Genomic DNA, 20,655 nt, shown 5'->3' on the forward strand with positions numbered 1-20,655 from the left:
TGTACAATGTATACGTGTAGCTATTTTATACATAGTAGTTTGTACCTCTCAGTCCCCTACCCCTGTCTTGTCCCTCCTCCCTTCCCTCTCCCCACTGGTAACCACTGGTTTGTTCTCTACATCTGTGAGTCTGCTTCTTTCTTGTTATATTCACTAGTTTGTTGTATTTTTTAGCTTCCACATATAAGCGATATCATACAGTATTTTTCTTTCCGACTATTTCACTCAGCATATTGTCCTCCAAGTCCAACTGTGTTGTTGCAAATGGCAAAATTTCCTTCCTTTTTTATGACTGAGTAGTATTCCATGGTGTGTGTCTGTGTGTGTGTGTGTGTGTGTGTGTGTGTGTGTGTGTATACACCACATCGTTATCCATTCATCTGGTGATGACAGTTAGGTTGCTTCCATATCTTGGCAATTGTAAATAATGCTGCTTTGAACACTAGGGTGCATGTATCTTTTCAAATTATAGTTTTGGTCTTTTTGGATATATACTGAGGAGTGGAATTGCTGGGTCATATGGTAGTTCTATTTTTAGTTTTTTGAGAACCCTCCACACTATTTTCCACAATGGCTGCAACAATTTACATTCCCACCAAGAGTGTATGATGTTTCCCTTTTCTCCATATCACAGATGTACTTTTTTGAAATCATTCACTTAAACCCCTCACCCCTAATTTCATCAAAATAATTTGTTTTTCTTTTAACATTGAAAATTTGTCCCCAAAGAAATAACAACTGTCCAAAACAAACCAAAAATCCAACAAGTGTTTTATAGAAACTGTCTTTTTCTTTGGAGGTGCTTCTTGCTTGCAACAAGAGGGTCTTGTGGTTTGATAAAATATGTTTTGAATACCCAAGGAGGGCCTCCTTTTGAAGGCTTATACACTGCAGTCTCTCTCAAGATTTGAACTCGCTCAGATAAAAAAGGTGAACTGCATTTGTTCCAAGTAAAATATACATCCGTATTATTCACCATCACACCCCTATTCCATTATAAACAAATACTGACCTTGTTCTTCTGATGTGAAGCCAGAGGGGGTGTGAAATATAGCAAGGAGAACAGTCTGATGCAGAAATACGAACATTCCAACCAACAGAAACACAATATTTAAAGGAATAGAGAAGGTCCCTAGTTGGTCTTTCTAATTCCTATTCTGTTGCTGAATAGGAAGGTAATGGGGAAGATACCTTGGGGAAGGTAATGCAGTAGTGATCAGTCACTTAGGGAAAATTGCCTACGTTATTTCAGATAGCCAGTTGGATTTTTTTTTTTTTTTCTTTAGGATCTATTTCTTGAAAGTTCTTTTATTTCTTTCTTTAGTCCTCAAGAACTTCTTTTGAGAACTGTTTTTTTGGTGAACTTTTGACCTAAATACTAGAAACCAGTTTCCATTTGGATGCCGAGCAAATTCCCTCCTTTCAGAGGGGCTGGGAGCTACTCCCCTAATCATGATTTTTCTCAGCATGACATCTTAGTAAAAGGCTTTTGAATGGAAGAGAAACTTGGCAAATGTTATATTAGAAAAAATAGGAAGAACACAAGTTGGGAAAAGATGCTCCAGATGTGGGGTTTTGATGTCAAATGAAAACCACTCCCAGTGTTCAGTATTTTCTTTTGTAAAGTCGGGATAAAAGGTGAATTAAGTGAGATAATACAGTTGTTTCTCCTACAATGTAATATATGTTTTCCTAAAAATTGAGACATGATAGAATTTCATGCAATAAAAATGATGGGGCTCATGGGAAAAATAGAATTGGGTGGAACATTCAACACCTGTATAGTCTAGTAAAGAATACTCTTCTAAAAACCTAATAAAAGTTTTAAACATCTTAAATCCCTAACAAATTAAAAAAAGACTATGGTACCTAGAGCATTTCACCTTTCAGAAAGCACGAGGTTTTCTTGGTGGAGTTGTACAGTGCAACGTGCGGGCTTCTGAGGTATGGAGAAGAGGCGGAGGGAAGGGAATCGGAGGACAGCACGCTATGGCCCCAGGGGTGCTCTGGTTTGCTGGTCCTGTTTTCCTTCTGCATTAACTTTAAAAAGAAATCCAGTGTTTGTTGTTTTGCCATTTCCTCCTTTCTTTAAGAAGCTGCACCTATGGCTCCAAGTGAGATGGGAGGCCACAAAGTGCCAGCTGCTGTGCATGGCGTTGGATGCGTGGCTCTCCGGGCCATGCAGGTGCCCGGCACCTGATGCCTGCAGCCCATGGCTTGGGCGTGCTCAGCCCTGGTGCACAGTGACACCGTCAGCCTCTGCATCAGCAGCAGCTCTGCTTTATGCAGCCTCCTCAGGCTTGTTCAGGAGACTCTGCAGCCCTTACCGTTCCTTCTGCTCAACAGCTTTCTTCGATTTTTGCTGCACTGTCACTGATGGTGCACGATGTCGATTTCCTTAGGCCTCTTGCTCTTGCTCTTGTGGTATCACACGTTCTCCTGTTTCTTTCTACGTGTCTTATCATTGTGAGCTCCAGAGACGGACTCCCCTGTCTTCTGAGCACATTTACCTCACTCTACACAACAGATTTAAAGTTATATGTAAGTACAAATAAATGCAACATCTTTAAAGTTGTATAGGAATAAAAAAGGTTAATTGAATCTTTTTTTTTTTTTTTTTTTGCCCTTGCCGTGCAGCATGCGGAATCTTAGTTCCCTGAACGAACAGGGATGGAATCTGTGTCCCCTGAAATGGACGTGCTGAGTCTTAACCACTGGCCCACCAGGAAAGTCTCTGAATCATTGTTTTTTAAAGACTAGTGCATTTATTCCTAAACCTATATGCAAACCAAACTCTGGGTGAGCTATTTAAAAATAAGGATTCTAGAGCCCACCCCTACACCTTGCTCAGTCTACCCGTCCAGGTGAGGGAATCTGCATGTCATGTTCAAAATCTCTCCAGGCTACTCAGAGGCACACCCCTGGCTAAGAAATGTTGACTTAGAAGTTCGACATGAGCCGTTAATCTCTACATGCAGTTGGTGTCAGGCTGATAAATTATTGACGGAAATGCAAAATGTGAAAATATGTGAATCTTGAGGGTTGATTAAAAGTTGAAGCTGGTCTTGCTCTCAAGTCTTTCAAAGCATATTTCAGATATGTTAACCAATTATCAATTCTGTATGATTAATTCAGGTGGGAAGGACAAAGCATGGCATAGTCTGGGTATGTTTATTTTTCCAATGCACTCATTCTTCTTAATGAATTAAATTAATTTAGATTGTCATGTGTTGAAGGGTAATGGACCCATAATGACCATTATGAGTGAATTAGGAGCTTCCCCAAAGATTTTGAAAACACTATGTTTTGAAATTAAATTGACACAAAACATCAATGTACCATTTGGAATCTTTCTGAGGCCCCTGGTAGGCCCCAGCACACACAGCATTACTGCTTGGGGGGTCACCCTCTAAGATTCCTAATAGCTCTGTCTTAAGTATTTTCTCTCCACTTGGCAAGTCTGGCTGGTCACATGGAGGCCATTCACAGCCACACGTGGTCCTCGTTAGTACTTCATTGCTCTGCATCACAAAGTCTAATTCCCCATTGATTAACTGAACACCATCAGCAGCTCTGGAGTAGACTTACTGAGAAGGTCAGACCACTAAATGCAGGCTGAAGGTGCCATGGTGTAGCATAAAGGCTCTGTTTAGGATACTTCTATTTTATGATGACTAGCGTTTAATATGTGGACTTTCCCCTAGAGTGGTAGGTGCCTGTTTAATGATTCCCTTTGCTTCGTATAATTGGGAAACACCTTCTCTATTTAAAAATTCATGTTTTGAGGATTTTTTTTAGAGCCCGTGGTAAAAAAGGTAGATGTTGACTTTATTTTCTTTGAGTGGTGAGCAGGGAGCCAAAAAAAACTAGTGTGAATTCCCATTTTTGCCACCTTCACCCATGATTTGACAGTTGGTACAGATGATGAAAAATAAAGTTTGAAATTTGGGAAATTCGAAAAACTTTGTATGAAGAGAGACTTCAGAGAGGCTATGTTGTATAAAAACACATCTGGTGTAAAAAGGGAAATTTGATTTTCTAGTTCACGGAGGGAAAAGTGATTAGACTACAGTGTTCAGGAGAAGCTCGGAACATATCTAACTACATTAATGAGTAGGAATGATTTTCATTTGATCAGGCACATGTTCTTTAGAGCAAAACAAAAGCTGATATTATTTGGACATATGCAAAGCAACAGCCAGCCAGTTTGGTGTCGTAATAATAATAAGCCATGGTGTTGGGGAGTCCATGTGGATACCACCTCAGGCATCTGCACGAGGGAACATTTTAGACCCTTGAGGGTATTCTGTATGTGCTGCTGGCTCCAGTGGAAATTGGGCTGGGCCTCGGATGGGCCAGAGGTTTGCAGGGTTAGATCTTGAGATGCACATGCTGTGAAAGCAAAAGAAGTCTAAATCTTGCATTCCCAATGCAACATCACCTTCAAGGGGGTAAATATTGTTCTTGGGAGGCAAAAAAGTCTTACTCTTTTTTTTGTATACGAAGCATACATATATTAATACATACATAAACAGATGTGTAGTATACCTGTGGTATTAAAATATCATTAGGAAGGGCAACTAGGAATAATATAGTTTAATAAGGCTCCTTGGAGGGCAATAATGAAAAAAACTTTAGCAACACTGGTCTAAGCGGAGGGGAAAATTTGCCCCTGATGCTGAAGTCCGAGTGAGTCAAAGCACTTCTGTTGTCCGGAACCTTCTTTCCAAGTCCATGTGTAGAAAGACACAGGCCCATGGGAGAGAATGTCATCAAACTCTCATGAACAGCTCTGCTATTTCCCTTCTGACATCCTCAGAGGGGTTCCGTGTGTGTTTGGAGTTCCCGGGAGTATGAGTCAAGAAAGAGCCAGAATCTACGTCTTCTGGTTCCTGTTTGCACGCGCTCGTGAAGGACCACAGCTCCTCCTGAAAGCCCTCCTCAGTTATTTCTGGGTGGCCCTAATTAGGTTTCTCTCAAGTGCCTGGGACTCAGGCTCTTCATATTTTCTTCTCCAGTGTCTCTGTTTGTGCCCACTGCTCTCCGTAATTAAGGGAGGGACTTTCCCCTGTCTTGTCGCTGGTGCCATTCACATTGAAGGGTCCCTGGGCTCCCCACTCTTCACTGCAGCCCCAGAGACGCCTCAGAGAAAGGGACCCTATCCTCCCCTCCTCAGGGGTCTGATGGAGCATCGAGGGTGGGCTGGAGCAGGGGCTACATCCTGCCCTCCATTGTTTTCATCTTCTCCATCCCGCTTCCAAATTCTTAACATAACATGACTTTCTTCTCACAGGATCCCTGTGTCCCCATGCGTCATAGTCTGTTCAGGCTGCTGTAACAAAATACCACAGACTGAGAAGCTGATAAACAACAAAAATTTATTTCCTACAGTTCTGGAGGCTGGAAGTCCAAGGTCAGGGTGGCAGCATGGTCTGGTGAGGGCCTTTTTCCAGGTTGCAGGCTTCTCATTGTGTCTTTACAGGGCAAAAGGTGCAGAGAGCTCTGTGAGGTTTCTTTCTTTTTTCTTTTGCCTGTTTATTTATTTATTTATTTATTTTTAAACATTTTTATTGGAGTATAATTGCTTTACAATGGTGTGTTAGTTTCTGCTTTATAACAAAGTGAAACAGCTATACATATACATTTATCCCCATATCTCTTCCTTCCTGTGTCTCCCTCCCTCCCACCCTCCCTATCCCACCCCTCTAGGTGGTCACAAAGCACCGAGCTGATCTCCCTGGGCTACGTGGCAGCTTCCCACTACTGATTTTACATTTCGTAGTGTACATATGTCCGTGCCACTCTCTCACTTTGTCCCAGCTTACCCTTCCCCCTCCCCGTGTCCTCAAGTCCATTCTCTAGTAGGTCTGCATCTTTATTCCCATCCTACCCCTAGGTTCTTCATAACCTTTTTTTTTTTTTGATTCCATATATATGTGTTATCACACGGTATTTGTTTTTCTCTTTCTGACTTACTTCACTCTGTATGACAAACTCTAGGTCCATCCACCTCACTACAAATAACTCAATTTCGTTTCTTTTTATGGCTGAGTAATATTCCATTGTATATATGTGCCACATCTTCTTTATCCATTCATCTGTCGATGGACACTTAGGTTGCTTCCATGTCCTGGCTATTTTAAATAGAGCTGCAATGAACATTGTGGTACATGACTCTTTTTGAATTATGGTTTTCTCAGGGTATATGCCGAGTAGTGGGATTGCTGGGTCATATGGGAGTTCTATTTTTAGTTTTTTAAGGAACCTCCATACTGTTCTCCATTGTGGCTGTATCAATTTACATTCCCACCAACGGTGCAAGAGGGTTCCCTTTTCTCCACACCCTCTCCAGCATTTATTGTTTGTAGATTTTTTGATGATGGCCAATCTGACTGGTGTGAGGTGATACCTCATTGTGGTTTTGATTTGCATTTCTCTAATGATTAGTGATGTTGAGCATCCTTTCATGTGTTTGTTGGCAATCTGTATATCTTCTTTGGAGAAATATCTATTTAGGTTGTCTGTGCATTTTTGGATTGGGTTGTTTGTTTTTTTGATATTGAGCTGCATGAGCTGCTTGTAAATTTTGGAGATCAATCCTTTGTCAGTTGCTTCATTTGCAAATATTTTCTCCCATTCTGAGGGTTGTCTTCTCGTCTTGTTTCTGGTTTTCTTTACTGTGCAAAACCTTTGAAGTTTCATTAGGTCCCATTTGTTTATTTTTGTTTTTATTTCCATTTCTCTAGGAGGTGGGTCAAAAAGGATCTTGCTGTGATTTATGTCAAAGAGTGTTCTGCCTATGTTTTCCTCTAAGAGTTTGATAGTGTCTGGCCTTACATTTAGGTCTTTAATCCATTTTGAGTTTATTTTTGTGTATGGTGTTAGGGAGTGTTCTACTTTCATTCTTTTACATGTACCTGTCCAGTTTTCCCAGCACCACTTATTGAAGAGGCTGTCTTTTCTCCATTGTACATTCTTGCCTCCTTTATCAAAAATAAGGTGATCATATGTGCCTGGGTTTATCTCTGGGCTTTCTATCCTGTTCCATTGATCTATATTTCTGTTTTTGTGCCATTACCATACTGTCTTGATTACTGTAGCTTTGTAGTATAGTCTGAAGTCAGGGTGCCTGATTCCCCCAGCTCTGTTTTTCTTTCTCAAGATTGCTTTGGCTATTCGGGGTATTTTGTGTTTCCATACAAATTATGAAATTTTTTGTTCTAGTTCTGTGAAAAATGCCAGTGTTAGTTTGATAGGGATTGCATTGAATCTGTAGATTGCTTTGGGTAGTATAGTCATTTTCACAATGTTGATTCTTCCAATCCAAGAACATGGTGTATCTCTCCATCTGTTTGTATCATCTTTAATTTCTTTCATCAATGTCTTATAATTTTCTGCATACAGGTCTTTTGTCTCCTTAGGTAGGTTTATTCCTAGGTATTTTATTCTTTTTGTTGCAGTGGTAAATAGGAGTGTTTCCTTGATTTCTCTTTCAGCTTTTTCATTATTAGTGTATAGGAATGCAAGAGATTTCTGTGCATTAATTTTGTATCCTTTTACTTTACCAAATTCATTGATTAGCTCTAGTAGTTTTCTGGTAGCATCTTTAGGATTCTATATGTATAGTATCATGTCATCTGCAAACAGTGACAGCTTTACTTCTTCTTTTCGGATTTGGATTCCTTTTATTTCTTTTTCTTCTCTGATTGCTGTGGTTAGAACTTCCAAAACAATGTTGAATAATAGTGGTAAGAGTGGGCAACCTTGTCTTGTTTCTGATCTTAGTGGAAATGGTTTCAGTTTTTCACCACTGAGGACGATGTTGGCTGTGGGTTTGTCATGTATGGCCTTTACTATGTTGAGATAAGTTCCCTCTATGCCTACTTCCTGGAGGGTTTTATTTTTTATCATAAATGGGTGTTGAATTTTGTGTAAAGCTTTTTCTGCATTCATTGAGATGATCGTATATTTTTTCTCCTTCAATTTGTTAATATAGTGTATCACGTTGATTTTTTTGTGTATATTGAAGAATCCTTGCATACCTGGGATAGACCCCATTTGATCAGGGTGTATGATCCTTTTAATGTGTTATTGGATGCTGTTTGCTAGTATTTTGTTGAGGATTTTTGCATCTATGTTCATCAGTGATATTGGCCTGTAGTTTTCTTTCTTTGTGACATCTTTTTCGGGTTTTGGTATCAGGGTGATAGTGGCCTCGTAGAATGAGCTTGGGAGTGTTCCTCCCTCTGCTAAAAATATTTTGGAAAAGTTTGAGAAGGGTAGGTGTTAGCTGTTCTCTAAATGTTTGATAGAATTTGCCTGTGAAGCCATCTGGTACTGGGCCTTTGTTTGTTGGAAGATTTTAAATCACAGTCTCAATTTCAGTGTTTGTGATTGGTCTGTTTATATTTTCTATTTCTTCTCTGTTCAGTCTCGGAAGGTCGTGCTTTTCTAAGAATTTGTCCATTTCTTCCAGGTTGTCCATTTTATTGGCATATAGTTGCTTGCAGTATATCTTTTATGATCCTTTGTATTTCTGCAGTGTCCGTTGTTACTTCTCCTTGTTCATTTCTAATTCTGTTGATTTGAGTCTTCTCCCTTTTTTTCTTGATGAGTCTGGCTAATGGTTTATCAATTTTGTTTATCTTCTCAAAGAACCAGGTTTTAGTTTTATTGCTCTTTGCTATCATTTCCTTCATTTCTTTTTCATTTATTTCTGAATTGATCTTTATGATTTGTTTGCTTCTGCTAACTTTGTGGGTTTTTTGTTCTTCTTTCTCTAATTGCTTTACGTGTAAGATTGTTTATTTCAGATGTTTCTTGTTTCTTGAGGTAGGATTGTATTGCTATAAACTTCCCTCTTAGAACTGCTTTTGCCGCATCCCATAGGTTTTGGGTCGTCGTGTTTTCATTGTCATTTGTTTCTAGGTATGTTTTGATTTCCTCTTTGATTTCTTCAGTGATTTCTTGGTTATTAAGTAGTGTATTGTTTAGCCTCCATGTGTTTGTATTTTTTACAGATTTTATTCCTGTAATTGATATCTACTTTCATAGCATTGTGGTCAGAAAAGATACTTGATACGATTTCAATTTTCTTAAATTTACCAAGGCTTGATCTGTGACCCAAGATATGATCTATCCTGGAGAATGTTCCATGAGCACTTGAGAAGAAAATGTATTCTGTTGTTTTTGGATAGAATGTTCTATAAATATCAATTAAGTCCATCTTGTTTAATGTATCATTTCAAGCTTGTGTTTCCTTATTTATTTTCATTTTGAATGATCTGTCCGTTGGTGAAAGTGGGCTGTTAAAGTCCCCTACTATGATTGTGTTACTGTCAATTTCCCCTTTTATGGCTGTTACCATTTGCCTTATGTATTGAGGTGTTCCTATGTTGGGTGCATAAATATTTACAGTTGTTATATCTTCTTCTTGGATTGATCCCTTGATCATTATGTAGTGTCCTTCTTTGTCTCTTCTAATAGTCTTTATTTTAAAGTCTATTTTGTCTGATATGAACATTGCTACTCCAGCTTTCTTCTGATTTCCATTTGCATGGAATATCTTTTTCCACCCCCTCACTTTCAGTGTGTATGTGTCCCTAGGTCTGAAGTGGGTCTCTTGTAGACAGTATATGTACAGGTCTTGTTTTTGTATCCATTCAGCCAGTCTATGTCTTTTGGTTGGAGCATTTAATCTATTTACATTTAAGGTAATTATTGATATATATGTTCCTATTACCATTTTTTCAGTTGTTTTGGGTTTGTTATTGTAGGTCTTTTCCTTCTTTGTGCTTTCTGCCTAGACAAGTTCCTTTAGCATTTGTTGTAAAGCTGGTTTGGTGGTGCTGAATTCTCTTAACTTTTGCTTGTCTGTAAAGGTTTTAATTTCTCTGTTGAATCTGAATGAGATCCTTGCTGGGTAGAGTAATCTTAGTTGTAGGTTTTTCCCTTTCATCACTTTAAATATGTCCTGCCCCTCCCTTCTGGCTTGCAGAGTTTCTGCTGAAAGATCAGCTGTTAACCTTATGGGGATTCCCTTGTATGTTATTTGTTTTTTTTCCCTTGCTGCTTTTAATATTTTTTCTTTGTATTTAATTTTTGCTAATTTGATTAATATGTGTCTTGGCATGTTTCTCCTTGGATCTATGCTGTATGGGACTCTGTGCATCCTGGACTTGATTAACTATTTCCTTTCCCATTTTAGGGAAGTTTTCAACTACAATCTCTTCAAATATTTTCTCAGTCCCTTTCTTTTTCTCTTCTTCTTCTGGGACCCCTATAATTCAAATGTTGGTGCGTTTAATGTTGTCCCAGAGGTCTCTGAGAGTGTCCTCAATTCTTTTCATTCTTTTTTATTTATTCTGCTCTGCAGTAGTTATTTCCACTATTTTATCTTTCTGGTCACTTATCCATGCTTCTGCCTCAGTTATTCTGCTATTGATTCCTTCTGGAGAATTTTTAATTTCATTTATTGTATTGTTCATCATTGGTTTTTGCTCTTTAGTTCTTCTAGGTCCTTGTTAAACGTTTCTTGTATTTTCTCCATTCTATTTCCAAGATTTTGGATCATCTTTACTATCATTACTCTGAATTCTTTTTCAGGTAGACTGCCTATTTCCTTTTCATTAGTTTCGTCTGCTGGGTTTTTACCTTGCTCCTTTATTGGCTGTGTGTTTCTCTGTCTTCTCATTTTGCTTAACTTACTGTGTTTGGGGTCTCCTTTTCACAGGCTGCAGGTTCGTAGTTGCCGTTGTTTTTGGTGTCTGTCCCCAGTGGGTAAGGTTGGTTCAGTGGGTTGTGTAGGCTTCATGGTGGAGGGCACTAGTGCCTGTGTTCTGGTGGATGAGGCTGGATCTTGTCTTTCTGTTGGGCAGGTCTGCGTCCAGTGGTGTGTTTTGGGGTGTCTGTGACCTTACTATGATTTTAGGCAGCCTTTCTGCTAGTGGGTGTGGTTGTGTTCCTGTCTTGCTAGTTGTTTGGCATAGGGTGTCCAGCACTGTAGCTTGCTGGTCGTTGAGTGGAGCTGGGTCTTGGCATTGAGATGGAGATCTCTGGGAGATTTCTGCTGTTTGAAATTATGTTGAGCGGGGAGGTCTCTGGTGGACCAATGTCCTGAACTCAGCTCTCCCACCTCAGAGGCACAGGCCTGACCCCCGGCTGGAGAACCAAGATCCTGTCATCCACATGGCTCAGAATAAAAGTGAGAAAAAAAGAAAGAAAGAAAGAAAAAATAAAATAAAATAAAGTTATTAAAATTAAAAATAATTATTAAAAATAAAACAATTAAAAAGTAATAAAAAAAGAAACAAAGGAAGAAAGAAGAGAGCAGCCAAACCAAAAAATAAATCCACCAATGATAAGAAGTGCTAAAAACTATACTAAAAAAACCCCAAACAGAATGGCTGACAGAACCCTAGGACAAATGGTATAAGCAAAGCTATACAGACAAAATTACACACAGAAACATACACAGTCACAAAAAGAGAAAAAGCAAAATATATATATATATATTGTTGCTCCCAAAGTCTACCTCCTCAATTTTGGGATGATTCATTGTCTATTCAGGTATTCCACAGATGCAGGGTACATCAAGTTGATTGTGGAGATTTAATCCGCTTCTCCTGAGGCTGCTGGGAGAGATTTCCCTCTCTCTTCTTTGTTCGAACAGCTCCCGGGGTTCAGCTTTGGATTTGGTCCCGCCTCTGCGTGTAGGTCGCCTGAGGGCATCTGTTCTCCGCTCAGACAGGACGGGGTTAAAGGAGCAGCTGATTCAGCGGCTCTGGCTCACTCAGGCCGGGGAGGGAGGGGTATGGAGGCGGGGCAAGCCTGCAGGCAGCAGAGGCCGGCGTGACGTTGCGCCGGCGTGACGTTGCGCCGGCGTGACGTTACCCCAGCGTGAGGCACGCCGTGCGTTCTTCCGGGGAAGTTGTCCGTGGATCACGTGACCCTGGCAGTGGCGGGCGGCACAGGCTCCTGGGAGGGGAGGTGAGGTGAGTTTCCTGTGCTTGCACACAGGCTTCTTGGTGGCGGCAGCAGCAGCCTTAGCGTCTCCTGCCCGTCTCTGGGGTACATGCTGATAGCCGCGGCTCGTGCCTGTCTCTGGAGCTCCTTCAAGCGGTGCTTTTAATCCCCTCTCCTCGCGCACCAGGAAACAAAGAGGCAAGAAAAGGTCTCTTGTCTCTTCGGCAGCTCCAGCCTTTTTCCGGACTCTCTCCCGGCTAGCTATGGCGCACTAGCCCCCTTCAGGCTGTGTTCACGCCGCCAACCCCAGTCCTCTCCCTGGGATCCGACCGAAGCCGGAGCCTCAGCTCCCAGCCCCCGCCCGCCCCGGCGGGTGAGCAGAGAAGCCTCTCAGTCTGGTGAGTGCTGGTCAGTCCCTATCCTCTGTGCGGGAATCTCTCCGTTTTGCCCTCCGCACCCTGTTGCTGTGCTCTCCTCCGTGGCTCCGAAGCTGCCCCCCTCCGCCACCCGCAGTCTCCGCCAGTGAAGGGCCTTCCTAGTGTGTGGAAGCGTTTCCTCCTTCACAGCTCCCTCCCACTGGTGCGGTCCCGTCCCTATTCTTTTGTCTCTGTTTTTCTTTCTTCTTTTACCCTACCCAGGTACGTGGGGAGTTTCTTGCCTTTTGGGAGGTCTGGGGTCTTCTGCCAGCGTTCAGTAGGTGTTCCGTAGGAGTTGTTCCACATGTAGATGTATTTCTGATGTATTTGTGGGGAGGAAGGTGATCTCCATGTCTTACTCTTTCGCCATCTTGAAGGTCTCCCTTGGGGTTTCTTACATTTACAAAACAGAAATAGAGTTACAGATGTAGAAAACAAACTTATGGTTTGTTTTCCCAAGGGGGGAAAGGGGGGAAGGGATAAATTGGGAGATTGGAATTGACATATACACACTACTATATATAAAATAGATAACTAATAAGAACCTACTGTATAACACAGGGAACTCTATTCAATACTCTGTAATGACCTATATGGGAATAGAATCTAAAAAAGAGTGGATATATGTATAACTGATTCACTTTGCTGTAAAGCAGAAAGTAACAACATTGTAAATCAACTGTACTCCAATAAAAATTAATTGAAAAAATTAAAAAAAATAAAAGCACTAATCCATTCATGAGGGCTCCATACTCATGACCTAATAGCATAACCCATGTCCTAACCCTATCACACTGGGTTTGGATTCGGGCATGCAGATTTTGGGAGGATGCACATTCAGACCCTAGCATCGTGTAAATGAACTCATTCGTTAGACACTAGGTGAGGGAATACCCTTGGCTCCATACCTAGTTTGCTGTCAGTCTAGGTGCCCCTAGGACCACCCAGCTACAGCTGCCTGCTAATGATCAGCTGGTGGGGAATGTGGAGCCTAGCAGGGATCCACGTGCAGTTGGGGTGTCCTTTGCTTCGAGGGAACTCACTCACTTGTTAACACTTAGCCTCAAATTCCCAGAATTTTCATGGGTTTCTTTTTATTGGAGAAGTGTTGATAAGTACCCTGGCTTATTAAGAAACTGTAAACACCCAGAGAAAAGGAATGGAAAAATGAAATTCCTGAAACTTTTAACAGAATATGAGAGATATTTTTAAAGAGTGGCAGAGGAGACAACTGGGAGTTGGGGAGGGGCTAGCTAGGGAGGTGAGTGATTAGGGGACCTCCCAGGATCAGGAGAACTAAGATGGTAGATGTACAGTGGGGCTCAGCCTGCCTCAGCCCTTGAGCACAAGCCGACCTTCTTGGGTAGCACTGGTTTACAGCCCTATGACAAAGTCTGTTAGGAGATTTTCTTTGGGGATAAAAACCTTCAATTTCATAATGAGGTCAAAGTAGGAGTTGGGTTATTATTACAATTCTTTTGTGCCAGCTTTGCTGCACTATATCGCTGAAGAAATATAGGATTATTTTAAACATTGGCTTCTTACTTTCTTTAACTGTGAAATTAGCCCATTTGCCCAGGAGCTAAAGAAAAGTATGATGACTATAAAGGGAATCAGAAAGTAGGTGCTGGAAAGAGAATGAATGCAGTTTGCCTATTTCCAAGAATAGTATTATGTCTGTCTGTTTGCCTGATCTCCATCTCCATCTCTGTGTAATCACACATAGCACAGGCACTGACCAGTCAGAATGTCTGCCTCTATAGGTGCCAGGCGTTAACCTTTTATTTGCTAGACTATACAGATGGCTGGGGAGGGAGGGAGCACTCAGGTGGTGTAGAAGTATTTCAACCTTTTAACAGCTGGTGCAGCCATATTGGTGAATATTTACTTAAAACTTTTCCTTTATTTACACTTTCCTTTAATTAGCTTTTCCTTTTATTAGCATTTGGTTTGTTTATTATGATTTTCTATGGGGCTGGGGGCAGGAGATGAAATGGTGCCCATGTTTTGTTTTTTCTTTATATTAGATATATGGGCAATGATGGAAATGTAGGGAGACCTTGGTTGAGTGAATATGGCCAGGGCCAAGGAAACCATGGAAGCCAAACGGTTTTGCTATTGGAGCCCTCCTGATTTTTGAAAGCTGTTTGCAAGAGTGATTTATTTGCAAAGAGCTACTGCAGGAAAGGTTTTTTGTATCTGCTGTTGAAGGCCACCCAGTTCAACAGTGTAAAAGTTCCTAGGATCAAGTATGATTCCAGACTCACTGTTTAGTTATTCAAAGACTCATTGGTCTTTTTAAGATGGTGAATGGAATTTAAAAAAAATGAGTAAGGCCTTTTTATGCTCTGTTTAGTTCAAACAGTCCAAAAGTGCCAAGAAAACGTTCTCAAGTTCATGTCTTACATGGTAGACAACTTTGAGCTTGAAGGACTGTAATGTTTATCATTTTACTGTTTTTATGATGCTGCGTCTCATGGTGGGATAAGATCATCATTTTTCCTGGGGAGTGACATAGAGCCACTTTTCATTTCTAAACTTTAATTAAATCTGAGAGATTGAAAAGTACAATGATACTTCTTTTCTCAAGATTGTACTGCAAGTTCTAGTCTTTTATCTTACAGCTGTTGGAGTCATGTATAGGTTTATGGTTTGAAGTAGCACAGAAGTATTATTCATGGTTCAGTTAAGGTAAGAAATTCTATTCCTTTTACTGAAAGTGCTGTAGTAGAGAGCTGGATCCCACCTGTGAATACTGGGAAGAGTGGTTCTAGTAATAACATTTCCTTTTGTCGGCCACCCACCCTTCTAGCTTCAGTTCCATCCATACTCATTATTTTCTCTTCAAATCCTCACTGTCAAGAGTTAGCTTTCCCTATTTGAATTCACCCTACTGAGTGCATCATACTTGGAATGCCTTATGGCAAGTAGTTTGTACCATAGCAAATTGTGATGAAAGATTATTTGCTCATTAGAATTTGTCCTTCGGGCATGAGCCTATAGCACATCGTTCATTCATTTATTCAATGAATATTTCTTTTTGTTTAATATTTATTTATTTATTTATTTATTTATTTATTTATTTATTTATTTGGCTGTGTTGGGTCTTAGTTGCAGCACACGGGATCTTTGTTGAGGCATGCGAGATCTTTGTTGTGACGTGCGGGCTTCTCTCTAGTTGTGGTGAGCGGGCTCCAGGGCACGTGGGCTCTGTAGTTTGCAGCACAGCCTCTCTTGTTGAGGCGTGCAAGCTCAGTGGTTGTGGCGCACGGGCTTAGTTGCCCCGTGGCATGTGAGATCTTAGTTCCCCAACCGGGGATCGAACCCACATCCCATGCATTGGAAGGCGGATTCTTTACCACTGGACCACCAGGGAAGTCCCTTCAATGAATATTTCTTGAATGTCTGGTATGTGCACCATGTCTTTTATATGATAAGGACTGAATAACTATTGGGTGAATGAATGAAAGAATGAATAAATACCAGTCAGTCTATTGGTGTCCACCATCCAGCACTGAACAAAAGAGACAAACTCCCAGACATTGTGGAGCTTACAATCAGGCGGGGAAAGAGGATAGATATTAAAAATGATGTACAATTCCATAATCAATATAATATTTATATTGTATATTTTATAAGTATATAACTAATCATTTAGCTGTCACTACTGTAAGAGGTACTAAGGAAAGACATATGGTGTGCTGAGAAGGGTTAATAGAGGGACCTGACCCAGTCTGGGAGTGAGGACAGGTTTCCCTGTGGAGGTAGCGTTTGAAAATGAGATCTGAAGGATGAGTAGACATTACACTGATGAAATTTTGGTGGGGAGTACTTAGAGTTCTCCAAATATTATGGCATCTTTTCATCTCTTGAGTCTAGCACAGTGTCTTATGCCAAGTAGGTACTCAATGAAAGACAATAAATACATTAAAAAAATAAATACCAAACACCTATTATGGGTCACCCACCTGAGGGGTATGGGGTGAGTGTGCCCTTCCTACCATCTCGTCGTGGTTCCTTCCTTATGTCTTTGGTTATAGAATATCTTTTTTGGTAGGTTCTAGTCTTTTTTTTATCGAGTTTTTATCCAGTTTTTCTTAACTGTTTAGCAGTTAGTTGTGATTTTGGTGTGCTCATGAGAGGAGGTGAGCTCAAGGCCTTTCTACTCTGCCATCTTGTCCGTCCTAAACACCTATTGTGAACCAGGCACGGGCTGTGCGTTAGGGACGGGGTGGGTAGGTGCTGAGGATGTGGAGTGGGGCAGGGAGGAATTTCCCGCAGCATCTTCTCCAAACATCATGGCTTCTCCCCTTCACTGCTGCCCCACTTTCTCTTAACAGATTCCCTTGGCTGCCTCTTTTCAGACGAACTGAGTCCATTGGCATGAACTTCCTCAAGTTCCTACCTCCACTCTTACGGATGTCTCCTCTCTGCCCTCTCCCTCCTCAACTTATCACTAACCTCAGGGGCACCTCTTCCCTCTCTCCAGACTGATTTCTCCACCTGTGCTCTCGATTGGACCCTCTTGGACCTCTTTCAGGACTGTGCTCAAACTGCTGAATCCAAAGGAATCCTCATTATCCCTCTCTTCTTGTTTATGTCCTTAGTGGAGTTTGACCCCGTTGACCATGTCTTTGCGTTTGAAGTGCTCTCCAGCCTCAGAGACTCTTTCCGTGGTGACATGAGCTCTTGGTCTTCCTCCAGCTGGCGAATAGTCTGTTCTCCTCAGTCTCTGTGTTGGCCCCTCCTCCTCCGCTTGCCCCTAATATGGTGGGGAGGGGGGACTCCAGGTTCTATCTTCTGCTTTATTCTCTCTCGACACACTCCCTCAGAGACCTTACCTACCTACCCCTTTGCCTTAAACTGCCACCTATATGAATATGGAATGCAAATCCATAGTTTCAGTCCAGACTTCATTCCTGGTTTCCAAAATGATTTATCCATTGCCTTCTGGACATCCCCACTTGTCTTTTATTCAATTGCTTCAAATTCATTACGTTTAATATTGAGCTCATTCTTTTCCCCACAAGTCAAACCTGTTCTTCATGTTGTAAATATCACTGCTTTATGCCCTGTGATTCCAACTGGAAAGCTGACAGTCATCTTTGACTCTGCCGTTTCCTTTTTTTCAGTTCCTAATTGATGAACCTGTTGCATGCATTCTCAAAGTGTCTTCTTTATGACCCTCCTATCTCTTCTTCTACTGATTTATTTCAGGCTTTCCTCATTTCTTATCTGGATCATTCCAACAGCCTTCTAACTGGGACCCCTCCCCACTTCAGTGTCAGAACTCTCCAATCCATCTTCCATGCGGCTATTAAAATGAGCTTTCCAAGATACAAATCTGATCATGTCTCTCTTACTTTAAACCATCGCAAAGGATAACCTTTAAACTTTTTAGGTGGCTTTCAAGGTATTTCATATCTGGACCGTGTCCACTCCTCTGGTCTTAACATTTTCTACGTCTCACCATCTGCTGTAGTTTCTTATATTATTTCATGACTCCATGCTTTGCACTTGTGTTTTCCTCTGTGTGGAAAGCTGTTTTCTCCTTCAACTGCTGTGTTAATATTTGGGCCCTTCTTAACATTTAGTGCAGGGACCAAGCGTGTCTCAGGTTTAAGTGCATATGCATATCTGTATGTGTGTGAGTGATATAATTCCCTCATAAACACTCAGGACACAAACCCAATTAATTTAAGAGTTAGGGAGGAAGATATACATATTATAAGTCTCTGGGGGGGGTCTTTGGTTATGTGTATGTCATCCTTCCTAAATTATCCCCCTTAAACACAAGGGTCCTAACACATTGGTTAGGAATTCTTCTTCCACATAGTAGGCACTCAGTAAAAACTGATGGTTGATTGATTATCTGACATCGAATGGAGCAGGTCAAAAGTCATTCACAGCTCGGGCTTCCCTGGTGACGCAGTGGTTAAGCATCCACCTGCCAATGCAGGGGACACGGGTTCGAGCCCCGGTCTGGGAAGATCCCACATGCCGCGGAGCAACTAAGCCCATGCACCACAACTACTGAGCCCACGTGCCAGAACTACTGAAGCCAGCACACCTAGAGCCTGCGTTCCACAACAAGAGAAGCCACTGCAATAAGAAGAGTAGCCCCTGCTCGCCGCAACTAGAGAAAGCCTGTGTGCAGCAATGAAGACCCAGCGCAGCCAAAAAAAAAAAAAAAATCATTCACAGCTCAATGATTCAAAGGGGGTGAGTTGGGGGCAGGGCACAAAGCTGTGAATCAGGCCCCAAAAAGAGTGAAGAAAAAATAGGAGGCTTTGGGTGTGTTGTCGGTTTCCTCATTCAATGTCCTGGAATATTAATAGCATGAAGTGATAACTGGTCATCAGGTGGTAAATACCTGTGTTGCCAGGGTAGTGGGTAGAACGTGGGTCTTCCTGACTATTCTGTGTCATTTCTTATTTTGGCAAAGTGAACCCACGGGTCAAGGGGCACATTTATTATCTCAAAGCTGTCTCCTAGCTATCTATTTCTCTTAGTGAACATGAAAGAAAAGATAAGAAAAATACACATACCTCTCCAAGTCTGAGGACGCACAGCCTCTTGAGAACAAGTCTGTTAGTGACTTTGAGAATGCCTGCTAAACCCCAATAAAGCCTGAGAAGAAGACTTGGTATTTCTTTCTAGTTGGCAGAGAAAAAGGCAGTTGGGGTAGAGATGAAAGCCAGTGTTAATAAATAGGATAGAAGGCTTGACTCTTTCTAAATGTGCTGTGCAATTTGCTAATAAAACCACTTATTTATTTTAGCAAAGCCGTGGGTTTAGCCAGACTTTGGTTTTAAAGATTTAGTATAAATTCAGCATCATTTACTGTAATCTAGCTCTTAAAGTTTTTGACCTTAAGAATCTTGCGAAGAAATGAAGTAGGAAATATATTGGATGTATAAAAAGCGGAGGCAAAATTTTCAATGGAAATTTAACAGTAAAGAGTCAGCTGGAAGCAAATTTCAACTTGGTTCTCAAATTAATTTTCATCTGAGAGAGTTTCTAGAGGAATGAACCTGTTTATTTGGCTATGTGAAATGTCAAACTCCAGGCAGGCAGTCAAACTCCCTAATCCTGTTAGGTTTCCTCCCTTTAATAGGAAGGCAAAAAAAAAAAAAAAAACCCTGGAGAACTTGGTAGGGCTGCTCTGGAGAATAATTTTAAATTAGTGTGACTTTGAAGTGGAGCTCCTGTTGATCCTCCTGAATCTCTACTACAAGAGAGTAGCCGCCACCTAACTGCTGAGGTTTAAAGTGTTACGTAGTCCGAGCGCCATTCATTGGAATGACTAGAAAATCTGCTCTTCCCATCAGGCCTCCTTCCTGGCAGCACAATCCTTGGATTGCTTCCGTCATGGACTCTCATGCCCTGTTGTAGGGGTTCCTTTGAGTTCCTTTGAATCCATCAGGTGGATCATCTTGCATGTCTAAGTAATCTCAAAGGCCAATCGGTCCACCGGGCTTCTTCCTCAGGATTCCACTTACAGGTCCAGAAGAGTCAACTGTTTCCTCATCTCAGAGCTAAAACAATCCAGGGTTTTCCAACATCTTTGCAGACATGAAATTACATTAATTTGATCTGATGGTTTTAAATCTCCCTCAGACATCCAGGATGGCTCATGTTCAGTTTGAGAGGTGTGAGCTAACACCCGAGGAATCCTCCCCACGAGCCTTGTGGGCTGGCAGTGCTCAGACACCCAGGCCCACTGACTGTATTCCCCATGGAACACACATAGACACTGATGTGTACACCACAAGGCTGATTGGTTTTTTTAAATTGAAGTATAGTTGCTGTACAATGTAAGTTACAGGTGCACAGTATAGTGATTTGCAATTTTGAAAGGTTATTCTCCATTTATAGTTATTATAAATATTGGCTATATTCCCCGTGTTGTACAATATATCCTTGTAGCTTATTTTATACCTAATAGCTTGTACCTCTTACTCCCCTAGTAAGAATATAGGGTATCCTATATTCCCCTCTCCCCACTGGTAACCATTAGTTTGTTCTCTCTATCTGTGAGTCTGCTTCTTTTTTGTTATATTCACTAGTTTGTTGTACTTTTTAGATTCCACATATTAGTGATATCATACGGTATTTGTCTTTCTCTTTCTGACTTATTTCACTTAGCATAATGCCTTCCAAGTCCATCCATGTTGCTGCAAATGGCAAAAATTTCGTTCATTTTTATAGCTGAGTAGTATTCTATTTGTGTGTGTGTGTGTGTGTGTGTGTGTGTGTGTGTGTGTGTGTGTGT

The 20,655-nt window shown here is 41.2% G+C and overlaps 1 long non-coding RNA gene across 1 annotated transcript in view; it reads left to right on the forward strand.

The window, feature by feature from the left end:
* The first annotated feature begins 11,866 nt into the window (after positions 1–11,866).
* Positions 11,867–20,655, forward strand: part of LOC309635150 — a 356,917-nt gene continuing 348,128 nt past the window's right edge. Inside the window, exons 1-2 of the long non-coding RNA XR_014248663.1 lie at positions 11,867–11,993; positions 12,193–12,362. This is a non-coding gene — a long non-coding RNA (uncharacterized lncRNA). The remainder of the gene's footprint in view (positions 11,994–12,192; positions 12,363–20,655) is intronic.

The sequence above is a fragment of the Balaenoptera borealis genome (genome assembly GCF_965194805.1).
Source record: "Balaenoptera borealis genome assembly, chromosome: 9".
NCBI lineage: Eukaryota > Metazoa > Chordata > Mammalia > Artiodactyla > Balaenopteridae > Balaenoptera > Balaenoptera borealis.